This window comes from Dendrobates tinctorius, unplaced genomic scaffold, assembly GCF_039654945.1.
Source record: "Dendrobates tinctorius isolate UK_male_01 unplaced genomic scaffold, ASM3965494v1 ptg000223l, whole genome shotgun sequence".
Lineage (NCBI taxonomy): Eukaryota > Metazoa > Chordata > Amphibia > Anura > Dendrobatidae > Dendrobates > Dendrobates tinctorius.
In genome coordinates, this window is record NW_027361890.1 from 500327 (window position 1) to 513736 (window position 13410).

Sequence of the window (13410 nt, forward strand, 5' to 3'; positions counted from 1 at the left end):
GATGCCATCCACTATGTTGTAACAGCACAAGTACACAGCGTCCAACCCGCAGCGATTACTGATCTTGTGCACCTAACCTCAGAGTCTGTGTTTTGCTGTCATTGCAATCTATGGCTCTATACAGGATTCAGGCAGAACGCATCGGGTGCAGTAAAGAAAGACAGTGTGAACATGCGCTAATGTAAGACACAGACATTAGACATACCGGTAAAACAGGATTTTGGTTGCTTACCGTAAAATCTGTTTCTCAGAGTCTTCATTGGGGGACACAGGAACCGTGGGTGTGTGCTGTAGTCAGTAGGAGGTTTACACTATGCGTGAAAAAAAGTTAACTCCGCCTCCGCAGTATACACCCCTCCTATCGGCTGTGGGACAATCAGTTAGTGAAAAAGCAGTAGGAAGGAGACATTATCATGTAAGTCATCATATATTCATTACACGTAATAAAATCATTGGGGGGGGCGCTGTTTCCCACAATGAAGACTCTGAGAAACAGATTTTACAGTAAGCAACCAAAATCCTGTTTTCTCTTTCGTCTCATTGGGGGACACAGGAACCATGGGATGTCCAAAAGCAGTCCCTGGGGTGGGAAAAGACAGAAACTTCCTTCAGGTCAGAGAACTTACCACTGCCGCCTGCAAGATTCTTCTGCCTAGGCTGGCGTCCGCTGAAGCATAGGTATGGACCTTATGGAACCTTGAAAAGGTATGCACGGACGACCATGTGGCAGCCTTGCTCAACTGCATGACTGATGCCCTGTTGTGTACTGCCCAGGAGGCGCCCACCGCCCAGGTTGAATGGGCCTTGACCCCAGCAGGGGACACCCTGTCCTTTACCCAGTAAGCTTCCAGAATTGCCATTATGATCCAACGGGCAATTGTTGCCTTAGAGGCCAGCAGGCCTCTTCTCACCCCATTGGGGATAACAAAGAGCGAATCCGCCTTCCTGAAAGGAGCAGTCCTGGCCAGATAGATCCTTATCGCCCTGACCAGGTGTAGCTTATTCAAAGAATGCTCCAGAGGATGGGTTGGAGTGGGACAAAATGATGGAAGGATTATATCCACGTTCAGGTGGAAGGCCGATACCACCTTGGGAAGAAAGTTAGGAGGAGGCCGCAAAACAACCTTGTCCTGGTGCATAATTAGGAATGGAGGACGACAGGACAAAGCCTCTAATTCTGAAACCCGCCTAATAGAGGTGATGGCTACGGGAAATACCACCTTCCAGGACAACAAAGACATGGGAGCTTCCTGTAGGGGTTCAAAGGGTGAACCTGTCAAGGCTTCCAATACCAAGTTAAGATCCCATGGAGCCACAGGGGATCTGTAAGAAGGGGCCGCATGTGCCACTCCTTGCAGAAAGGTCTTAACCTGTACGCGGGAGGCCAAATTCTTTTAAAAAAGAATAGAGAGAGCAGATACCTGTCCTTTCAAGGAACTTAGGGCCAGACAGCCATCTAACCTGCCTGGAGAAAAGCTAGGACAGATGGCAGGGAACAGGGCATAGGTGTGACGCTCAGGAGCAGACGACGTCCGAGAGTGGACCCTCTGGGTCACGGACCTGGAGCCCCTGGGCCGAGAGCGCCAGGTGATGACCAACCCCTATACAGGGATCGTTAGGGGCGAGACCACAGGGGTCAGGACCGTAACAGCCGGTACCAAGAGGGACGGCTCGAAGGACAAGCAGGACCAGAAGCGGAACAGGGATGCCAGACAGAGACTGGGGTACCTGAGCAGGGGATACCGGAAAAGGAAGAAACCAGGCAGCGATACTCATGAGGACTGAAGGAGAGAGGCACAGACGAAGAGGACGGGCAGAGGTGGCTGCCCCAGGGGCAGATATAGTAAGGAACGAGCTGAGGCAGAAAGAACCCAGGGGAGGGAAGGAGACTGGACAGGAAGCAAGAACACAGATGACAGGCAGGGGAGACTTGAAGTGGATTGCACGGACGAGACGAGGCGGACCAGACAGAGAGAATGGTAACGGAGCGAAGACAGGGAAGACACGAACAGGGCCAGAGGAAACAACTAGACAAGAGAAGTATAGAGCCTATAGGGGACAGAACTGTGCAGAAATACAACACAATCACCAGGTGTCTTCGCCATAGGGAGGACGCCAGAAATACCTCATTGCCAGGAAGTGGTCACGAAGCCCAGCCCCTCAGCGACGCCCACCGCCAGGTAAAGAGAGTGGTCGGGTGCGCGCCCGCGGCCTAAGGACAGCGCACGGCACCGCAGCAGAAGGGGAGCTAGGACGGGAGAGCGCGCAGGTGGAGGAGCGCCGGTAAGAAGAGGCTGCGGCGGGTGCCGCCGCTGATGGGGCATCGGCGGGCAGGGCAGCCGATGTCACAGTACCCCCCTCCTTACGTCCCCCCATCCTGAGGTTGGCCAAAAATCTTTTTTAGAATAAAAGGGGCATTAACATTTTCTCAAGGCTCCCAGGACCTCTCCTCGGGACCAAATCCCTTCCAATCAATAAGAAAAAGTCTTTCCCTTGACTCTCTTCATAGCCAGAATGTCCTTTACCTCAAAAACGTCATCCGACCCAATTGGTGAAGGATAAGCAATGGGAGTTGGTTGGAACCGATTGAAAATCACAGGTTTCAGGAGCGAGACATGAAAGGCGTTAGGGACCCGGAGTGAAGCTGGCAACCTCAGTTTATAAGCCACCTCATTGATGCGTCCAAGTACTTTGAAAGGATCGATGTATTGGGTGCTTAACTTGTAAGAAGGGACTCTCAGGCGGATGTGCTTTGTCGAAAGCCAGACTGTGTCGCCAGGATGGTACGGAGGAAGGTCCTTTCGTCTCTTCTCCGCATGTTTTTTAAACCGGCCGCTGGCATTCACGAGTGCCTCCCTGGTCTCCTTCCAGACCTGCGAAAATTTCATGGCAAGAGTATCTGCTGCGGGAACTCCTGATGATGTGGAAAAGGGCACCGGAACACCAGGATTCTGACCAGAAACCACAAAAAACGGCGACTTGGCGGTTGACTTGCTGGGATGATTATTATGGCAAATTCTGCCCAAGGTAGAAGTAAGACCCAATTGTCCTGATGGGCGTTGGAAAAGTGATGTAGGTAAGTTGTCAGAACTTGATTAATCCGTTCCACTTGCCCGTTGGTCTGTGGATGATATGCAGAGAAGAAGTCGAGAGAAGTGCCCATAAGCCGACAGAGAGCCCTCCAGAATCGAGAGGTAAACTAGACCCCACGATCAGACACAATCCGTTGAGGAAGACCATGCAGCCTGAAAATCTGGTGGATGAAGATCTCGGCCAACCTTGGAGCTGACGGCAGACCGGGCAAGGGAATGAAATGGGCCATCTTGGAGAAGCGATCTGCTACGACTAAGATGGTAGTGCATCCAGCTGAATGGGGCAAATCTGTCACGAAATACACTGCAATTTGCTGGCAGGGAGCCTCTGGAGCAGGTAACGGGTGCAGAAGACCGGAAGGCAGGCTCTTGGGTAATTTGTTCTGAGCACAGATTGTACAAGAGGCTACATAGTCCATAACGTCTTGGCGGAGAGAAGGCCACCAGTAATAACAGGAGAGAAGCAAGAAGGTCTTCTTGGCTCCAACGTGCCCCACAACCTTGGAGGAATGCCCCCAGCACAGCACCTCCGAGTGTTTGTTCTGAGGAACAAAGGTTTTGCCTGGCGGAGGAGTAGAGAAATTCACCGGTGCCACGGTGATAACTTTGGCAGGCTCGATAGTATAAGAAGAACCCTCATACTCCTCAGGCGAGTGCAAGGAACTGGAGAGTGCATCCGCTTTGATGTTCTTATTGCCGAGTCGGAAGTGAAGCTTGAAGTCGAAACGAGAGAAGTACAGAGCCCATCTGGCTTGTCTGGAATTGAGTCTTTGTGCAGATTGCAGATAGGCCAAATTTTTGTGGTCCGTGAAGTTAGTAAAGGGGTGCACTGCCCCTTCAGGCAGATACCGCCATTCCTCCAGAGCCATCTTAATGGCCAGCAACTCCCGATCTCCAATGGAGTAGTTGCACTCTGCAGGTGAAAAGGATTTAGGAAAAAACCCGCAGGGAACCAGGCGCCCTGATGATGCCTGCTGGGAAAGAACTGCCCCAGCTCCGGTAGAGGAGGCATCAACCTCAAGGACAAAGGGCCTACTGGCCACCGGGCAATGTAGGACCAGTGCTGAAGCAAAGGAGCATTTCAGGGCAAGGAAGGCGTTCTCGGCTTCAGGAGACCAGCTTTTTGGCTTAGTTCCTTTACGGGTCAGGGCCGTGAGGGGCTTGGTCACTGTGGAAAAATGAGGAACAAACTGTCGGTAATAATTAGCGAATCCAAGGAAGCGCTGGATGGCTTTTATACCAACGGGACGGGGCCACTTGAGTACCGCAGAGAGCTTCTCCGGATCCATCTTCAGACCGGAATCTGTGATCATATACACCAGGAAGGGTAACGACGTTTGCTCAAAGAGGCACTTTTCAATTTTGGCGTAGAGATGATTCTCCCGAAGACGATGCAGGACCATGTGTACACTCTTCCGATGAGAGGATAGATTGGGCGAGAAAATAAGAATATCATCTAAGTACACCACCACGCAGGAGTACAGTAGATCCCGAAACACCTTGTTAACGAATTCCTGAAACACAGCCGGAGCATTGCAGAGACCAAACGGCATGACTAGATATTCATAATGACCATCGCAGGTATTGAAGGCCGTCTTCCACTCGTCCCCTGCACGGATCCGGATTAAATTGTAAGCTCCCCGCAGATCCAAACTTCATGAAGATCCGAGCCCCCCTCAGCCGGTCAAAGAGTTCAGGGATAAGCGGAATCGGATACCGGTTCTTAACGGTAATATTGTTCAGGCCCCGGTATTCAATACAGGGTCGAAGTGATCCGTCTTTCTTCTGAACAAAGAAAAATCTGTGCCTGCAGGGGACGAGGATTTCCGGATAAAACCTTTGGCCAGGTTTTCTTGCATGTACTCCATCATGGCCGTGGTCTCTGCTGGGGATAGAGGATACGTTCTCCCTCTGGGAAGGGTGGCTCCGGGGATCAGGTTGATAGGGCAGTCATAAGCTCGATGTGGGGGCAAAGAATCCGCTTCCTTCTTGCTGAACACATCAGCGTACGCGTGATATGGCGCGGGAAGACCCGGAGGATCGACTGGCCTAGGCAGAGAACGAGGATGGACGATGGCCCGCAGACAGCGCCCATGGCAGGAATGACCCCAACGCAGAATCTCCCCTGAGCGCCAGTCGACAACTGGCTCGTGCAGCCTGAGCCAGGGCAATCCAAGGAAAACAGCGTGGGACAATTGAGGCAGAACGTAGAAAGCTATTCTCTCGAGATGGAGCGCTCCAACTTGTAGATCTACTTCAGCCGTAACCATGGTGATGAGCTTGGGTAGAGGTTTGCCATCAACGGAGGTGATTGCTCATGGGTTTTTTAGGATGACCACCGGAATCTGGAGTTTATCGACCTCCTCTTGACGAATGAAATTACCAGCCGCACCCGAGTCCACATACGCCTCCACAGATCTACGCTCCCGACCTGCAATAATCAAAGTTGAAAGGGTAAGGGGCAGAGAGGAATTATGATCACCTAGGGAGACCTCTCTTACCTGGCCTAGGTGGAGGCATTTCCCGGTCTCTCGGGACAGGTGCGCACAAAGTGGTTGGCTCCACCGCAGTACAGACAGAGACAGTTTGTCATTCTCTCCCTGCGCCGCTTCTCAGACAAGTTGAAACGATCTATCTGCATGGGCTCGGGAGTAGCGCTAGTAGAGGGTACAGAAGAATGTGTAATGGGAGCTTGATACAACCTAAAGGGCCTTTTCTCCCTAGCTGACTCCCGCGCGCGTTCCAAAAAGGTCCTCCAGGGAGGTGTGGATGTCTCGACCGGCAAGCTTGTCTTTGATTTTGCCAGAGAGGCCTCTACAAAAAGCACCCACCAGTGCCTCATTATTCCATCCAAGCTCAGAAGACAAAGTCCGAAAGCAGATGGCGTACTGCCCTACAGTAAGGGAACCCTGGCGGAGGTTAAAAAGGGCCTCCGTAGTAGAAGCTAAGCGTCCGGGTTCGTCAAACACCTTGCGGAACATCTCCAGAAAATTCTGGATACTAGAGACTACGGGATCATCCCTCTTCCACAAAGGATTCACCCAAGCCAGAGCCTCCCCCTCGAGATGGGACACTATGAACGCCACCTTGGCGTGATCTGTGGGGTATTGCTGGGGCAGGAGCTCAAAGTGCAGTCTGCACTGGTTTAGAAAGCCCCGACATAACTTAGGATCTCCGCTATACCTGGGAGGCTTACCCAGGCGAGGGGGCGGAGACGAAACTGCGTCCCGGGGTAGGGTTGAATCGGCAGCAGAGGACTGCAAAGCAAGCAGTCGATCGTCAACGGACGCCATGTATCCCAAAATGTGAGACTGAGCATCGCGCTGCTGTGCAAGCTCCTGCTGGAGACTGGCTAAGAGGGGAGCATGCCCTGGATCAGTGGTTTGCAAAGCGGACAGCCGGGTGTCCATGGATTTCATAAAGGACATAATCCAGGTCTGATTCTCTCGTATGAAAAGCAGTTCCGTCTGCGTTGCGGCCGCGGTACCAGCGGGGTCCATGGCCTGGTGATACTGTGACGCTCAGGAGCAGACGACGTCCGAGAGTGGACCCTCTGGGTCACGGACCTGGAGCCCCTGGGCCGAGCGCGCCAGGTGATGACCGACCCCTATACAGGGATCGTTAGGGGCAAGACCGCAGGGGTCAGGACCGTGACAGCCGGTACCAAGAGGGATGGCTCGAAGGACAAGCAGGACTAGAAGCAGAACAGGGATGACGGACAGAGACTGGGGTACCTGAGCAGGGGATACCGGAAAAGGAAGAAACCAGGCAGCGATACTCGTGAGGACTGAAGGAGAGAGGCACAGACGAAGAGGACGGGCAGAGGTGGCTGCCCCAGGGGCAGATATACTAAGGAGCGAGCTGAGGCAGAAAGAACCCAGGGGAGGGAAGGAGACTGGACAGGAAGCAAGAACACAGATGACAGGCAGGGGAGACTCGAAGTGGATTGCACGGACGAGACGAGGTGGACCAGACAGAGAGAATGGTAACGGAGCGAAGACAGGGAAGACACGAACAGGGCCAGAGGAAACAACTAGACAAGAGAAGTATAGAACCTATAGGGGCCAGAACTGTGCAGAAATACAACACAATCACCAGGCGTCTTCGCCATAGGGAGGACGCCAGAAATACCTCATTGCCAGGAAGTGGTCACGAAGCCCAGCCCCTCAGCGACGCCCACCGCCAGGTAAAGAGAGCGGTCGGGCGCGCGCCCGCGGCCTAAGGACGGCGCACGGCACCGCAGCAGAAGGGGAGCGGGGACGGGAGAGCGCGCAGGTGGAGGAGCGCCGGTAAGAAGAGGCTGCGGTGGGTGCCGCCGCTGATGGGGCATCGGCGGGCAGGGTAGCCGATGTCACAAAAGGTGTGACATGATTAGACTCACACCAGCCAAAATAGGCCTTCCAGGCTCGATAATAGACCCTGGAAGAGGAAGGCTTCCTAGCCTGGATCGTTGTATTAATGACTCGGTCCGAAAAACCCGCTGCCCTCAGTATTGTGGTTTCAACGGCCATGCCGTCAAATTGAGCAACCGAGAATTCGGGTGGTAAAACGGCCCCTGAGCCAGGAGATCTGGTCTGTCGGGGAGTCTCCAGGGGGTGCCTGTGAGAAGATTGATCATTTCTGCGAACCAGGCCCTCCTGGACCAGTACAGGGCGACCAATATGACCGGCACCCCTTCCGCCTTGATCTTCTTTAGCAGCCTGGGCAGGAGAGGAAGGGGAGGGAACAGGTAATGGAGTCTGAACAGGGAATGACCAGCGCGTTGACCCCTATTGCTAGAGGATCGCGGTATCTTGAGACAAACTGTTGGACCCTTCTGTTCTGTCGTGATGCCAGGAGGTCCACAACTGGAGTCCCCCATAGCTGGCATATCTGACGGAACACTTCCTGGTGTAAGGACCATTCCCTGCCGCGAAACCCTCCCGACTGAGGAAGTCGGCAGCTGTGTTGTCTGTGCCGGGAATGTAAACTGCCGAAATTGCCAGAATTGCGGTTTTTGCCAAGTTGAAGATTCTGGACACCTCGGCCAGTGCCCGGGGACTTCTGGTTCCCCCTTGGTGATTGATGTATGCCTCTGCCGTGGCATTGTCCGTTTGAATCCAGACTGGCTGGTTGTTGAGGTATCTTTTCCAATGTAGAAGTGCTAGAAAGACCGCCCTCAGTCCTAGAATGTTCATTGACAGTTAGGATTCTTGCCTCAACCATCGTCCCTGGACAGTCAGGTGGCGGAATACTGCACCCCAGCCCAGGAGACTGGCATCTGTAGTTACTACCTGCCAGTGGACAGGGGGGAAAAGGCCATCACAGATGAACAAGGGGGGAGGTCAGCCATCACTTGAGGGACTCCCTGGTCTGAATGGAGGTGAGTAAGGGGCGATCCAGTGAAGAGATGGACCTGTCCCACTGAAGGAGGATGTTCCTCTGCAGTATCCTGGAACGAAACAGGGCAAAGGGTATCACCTCTGAAGCTGCCACCATTCTTCCCAGGACTCTCATGGCAGCGCGAAAGGATAGAAGCCGGAATTTCAACAGAGAGCGAATTCCCTTCTGGAGGATAATCCACTTTCTTTCTGGGAGAAAGACCCTTTAGCGGCGGGTGTCGATTACCATTCCTAAGAATTCTAGGCATTGTGTTGGTGTTAGGTGGGATTTCTCCCTGTTTATGATCCAACCAAACCGGGAGAGCGTGTTTAAAACTACCGCTAGATTTTCCTGGGCCTGAGCAAAGGAGGGCGCCTTCACGAGAATATCGTCGAGATATGGTACCAATATTATGACTCTGACCCTTAATATAGCTACCATCGCTGCCATAATCTTTGAAAAAAATTTTGGTGGCTGTTGCCAGCCCAAATGGCAGAGCCACAAACTGGAAATGCTGCTTTTGGACAGCAAAATGCAGAAACCTCTGATGTCCCTAAAAAATGGGGACGTGTAGGTAGGCGTCCTGGATATCTATGGAACATAGGAATTCCCGATCCTCCATAGACGTAATTACCGACCGAATCGATTCCATCCTGAAATGGCGTAAGCGGACCCATCTGTTTAGCCTTTTGAGGTCTAGTATGGGACGATCTGAGCCATCCTTTTTTGGTATCACAAACAGGTTTGAGTAAAATCCGGTAAAACGTTCCTGCTCAGGAACGGGGACGATTACTCCTGCGTTGAGGAGAGAGTCAACTGCCGTAAAAAACCTAGAGCCATAGCAGCGTCTTTTAGTGGTTGTGATAGAAAGAAGCGATCTCACGGAAGCGCGTTGAAGTCTATCTTGCATCCTGTTTATACTGCCTCCTTTACCCAGATATCCTCTACTGAATTCTCCCAGACATCTCTGAAGAGGAGAAGGCGGCCTCCTAGTCTGGGAGAGGTACTGGGAAGGGAGTTGGACTCCGTGCTGGCGTCGGGCTGAAGTGGCTCTGGCCGGCCCTGACCTGGTAGCTCTGCTGTTGGAACTGCGGGAATGCCATGATGGGGTGGCCCAAAATGATACCTTCCTCCTATCTCTCACTGCTTGTGACCTCTGCGGGCCCTGAGCATAAGTGCCTGTCGCTGGGGTACGGCGAAAGGGCTGAAAGGGCTGAGCCCTACGTTTGAAAACATATCGATGAGGTTTGGCCTGAGGGAGAAGGGTGCTTGTACCCCCCCGTTGCGTCCTTAATGATTTGATCTAACCTTGACCCAAAGAGCCAGGTGCCCTGAAATGGCAGATTGGTCAGTGATTTCTTTGAGGACAAATCAGCCTGCCAAGCCTTTAGCCAGACTGTCCGCCGGATGGCTACCTACGCAGCATCCAGGGCTGCTGATACCATATACCTCTCGGCATGAGAGATTTGATCTGCGAACTCCGCCAGTTCTGCTGGTGGTGCCCCGGCCAATATGCCCTATCTAAGCTGTTTGGTCCGTTCTGTAACAGACTTAGCTAACCAGGCTGAGGCGAAGGCTGGACACCATGTAGTGGCTGCTGCCTCAAAGGCGGATTTTGCCAGGGATTCTATCCTCCTATTATTGGGATCTTTTAGGGCTGCCCCACTGGCGAGTGGGAGGACTGTATTGGTAGGGAGTCTGGACACGGTGAGATCTGGAGGGAAGGGATATAAAATCGCAAAACGATTCCCTCTCTGAAAATGCCTGGTTGGGTTTTCCCTTTCCCTGGCCAACACTTCCTCAAAATCCTTGTGGGAGGCGAAGTCCCTAGAGGGGGACTTATGCCGCTTAAATGAAAAAACCTGATCATTAGGTTTTGATGTGGTGTCCCCAATGTTAAAAGTCTCATTGACTGCGGCAGTGAGGCCCTGAACCATATCCTTGACCTGAGACTGTTCTGGCCTGTACTCAGAACCCTCCTCTGACTGTGTCTCTGATAATGCCTCGCCTGATTCCGGGGATGAGGACCGGGAGGAGGCAGACGGCCAGAGGAATTCTGGTGGTGAGATGGAGTGAGAAGGGGACCTGGGTTGGTGGTCCTGTTTAAACCTTTTACGGCCTCTAGAAGGCCCAAAAGGAGGCTCCTTTGGTGCTCCTGTGTCCACCGGAGTCTGAAGTGGCAATCTGTTAAGCACCGTTACCAAGGTCTGTGATACCTTGGTAAGGTTGGCCACGGACTTAGATAAGGAAGAGGCCCGTCCTGGACACTCGCTGTCTCCCGTGGCGATGGATGGCCCCTGGGCTAGCAGGCAATGTGGCTTCCTCCTGCTTCAGGGGTAATGTGGGAGCTCAGACCAGCAAAGCGGGGGGGCTGCACCTGCTCTCTAGCGTGGGTGACACCGTAGGTCTGCTGCAATCTGAGCAGAGTGGCAAGGACTGACCTGAAGGAAGCCTGACATTGCATTTGGTACATACAAGATATTTGACCAAGGTCACTGAAGCGGATGAGGAGGAGGAGCGGGACTGCTCTCCCTTGGCCATACTGACAGGTTTTACCTTGTGCCGACCGTCGGGGGTAGAAAGCAGAGTGAGGGAGCAATCTGTAGTGCAGTACTCACATACCCACGACCTGTGTCCCCGCCGCAGCTGCCGCCCGAAGGCTGATGAGAGAGAGTGAGTTGAACAGCCCTGCCGCTGCCTATAAGCCTTATGAAATCCCCGCCCAGAAGTGGTGGGCGGGGCCCCGCTCTGGCCTCCTGGAGCTCCAAGATGGCGCTGGTACAGGAAGAGGAAGCCGGGGGAGGAGGCTGCCAGGGGCCGGAATCTGGCATCAGCCATGCTGGGCAACTGCTGGAGCCCAGGGCCATAACGCTGCCACGGGAGGGGGCTGGAACCATGCTGCACCGCATGCTTGAAAGTAAGTGTTGGCTCTTAAACTAAGTATAGAGCCATGGGCTGCAAGCCCGAGTGCTGTTTACAGTGGTCACCTTCAGCCAGAGCGGCTGGTGAGCAGATCATACAATGCTGCAACCTCTTACCTCCAGTTCACCCCATTACAGGGGTCGGTTTACCTGCATGAAAAGATTGGTGTCCCAAACCTTTTCTGCAGGGCATCTCTCTCGATCATCAGGCTCTGGTGGGCGAGTGATGAGAGACGAGGGTCAGGACCAGGAGCTGCCACCTGAACACGAGTCCTGTGTTAGGGTATAGGGTCCTGCCAGCGGGATTCATGAGGATACGGGGTGGCAGTACACGCCGTAATCATAATCCCGGTGTGGGAATACAGATGTAGCATATCTACTCTGTATCCCTCCATGGTTACCTGAAAAGGAACGACGCACATTGAGGAAGGCAAGGGTCTGCGAGAGACCTCTGTCCACCTCCTGCCGACACTAAGCAAAACTGATTGTCCTACAGCCGGTCGGAGGGGTGTATACTGCGGAGGCGGAGCTAACACTATATACAAAATCATCATATACAGGATCGTTGTGTGCAAAATCATTATAGAACAAAATTGTACAAATCAATCAGTTAGCCCATAGGATTTTGGAGTGAGATCCAGTAAATATTGATTGAAGCAGCTGTGGAGCTGGGTTACGGCGAGGCCGGCATAATGGAGCAAATCACATAAATGCAACATAATCAGGCAGTGCAAGCATGGAGACTGACCTTAAAGCACAAGAGAAAAAGAAGCAATCACGGCAGTATGAATGTGCAGGAGGGGCTGAAAAAGGAGGAAACAAACAAGAGGTTTGTATCAGTATAGGACACTGCAGTAGGGAAAAGAAAGGGGGTAGGGGAGACAGAGGAGAGGCATACCTAAAGTGCCATATGTAGAAGTCCAGTCTGGCTGGGACCAGGCAGAGGTCCTGAGATGAGCTGAGGGGACAAGCAATGCAAGAGTTAACAGCATGAAAGCATTCTAAAGTAGCTCACAGTGCAGCATTGCTGCAGGACATACCTGGAAGCGTGGGGCAGCTAGCTCCGTCTGTGGTGTAGTGTGCAGGCACTGGTGGTCAGTGAGTTAAAGTAGCCTGGAGACCGGAAGTCAGTGGGAGTGTCTGAGGGGTGCTACTGTGTGGGAAACATCAGTGGTGTGTACTGAAGCCAGGCTTGTAGCGCTGTTGGTGGGGGCACCTGCGCTGTGTGCTGAAGGTAGAAACTACAAGGAGAAGACAAGAGATAAACAAAAGTGTGCCTGGAGTCTGCTTAGTAGCACTGGGGGAAGGGGGAGAGAGAGGAAGGAGTGTCAGGCTGAGCCATGGAGAAAGGTGGATGAGGAGAGAGGAGTGAAGGAGGGCATAGCACAAGGAGGGAGAAGAGATAGGGAGATGGAGCACAAGTAATAGAGGAGTGGGAGGAGAACATTAAAAGAAGGAATTAATGAATAAGGAAAAAAATGGATGAAATGGATCAAATGATTGACAAGGAAATAAAATAGAATAATAAATCTGAAAAAATGATAAATGAAAAACGGGAAATAAAAATAAAAAATTGCGGGAAATAAAAATGAAAAATTGCTGAGGAAATTGAAAGAATGAAAAGAAACAAAGAAAAAAATGAAGAAAAATAAAAAATAATAAAGAAATATAAAAAAATTGTAAAATAAATAATAAAAATAACCAAAAATTGAAATGGTAATAGGACAAATGGGAAAAAAAAAAAAAAAATAATGGATTAGAAAAATATCAGTACTTACCCTGATGGGTGTAAAATGTAAGGGTCAAGGTGCCTGAAAAATTAGGGAGAGTTAGTGTACAGAGGAAGCGAAGGTCAGCATGCTATACACAGACCTGCGAATATAAAGTTCACATTTTACGCATGCAAAAGAATCAGACAACAAGCAGGCAAGCAAGAAACCAGTGCTATTACTTATTTAAGAACCATATCTAGTTCCCTGTTAAGGCCCTTGGGAGATAAGGTCTGTAAGGTATAAATCCAAAAGGATTCCTTTTCT

The 13410-nt window shown here is 51.9% G+C and overlaps 1 long non-coding RNA gene across 1 annotated transcript in view; it reads right to left on the bottom strand.

Annotated features, from left to right (window-relative positions):
- The window catches only part of LOC141058992 (uncharacterized), a 49347-nt gene extending 36635 nt beyond the window's left edge, over positions 1 to 12712 (bottom strand). The window contains exons 1-3 of the long non-coding RNA XR_012222357.1: positions 12415 to 12712; positions 12273 to 12332; positions 12123 to 12177 (exon numbers count right to left, since the gene is read on the bottom strand). This is a non-coding gene — a long non-coding RNA (uncharacterized lncRNA). The remainder of the gene's footprint in view (positions 1 to 12122; positions 12178 to 12272; positions 12333 to 12414) is intronic.
- Between the last annotated feature and the right edge of the window lie 698 nt (positions 12713 to 13410).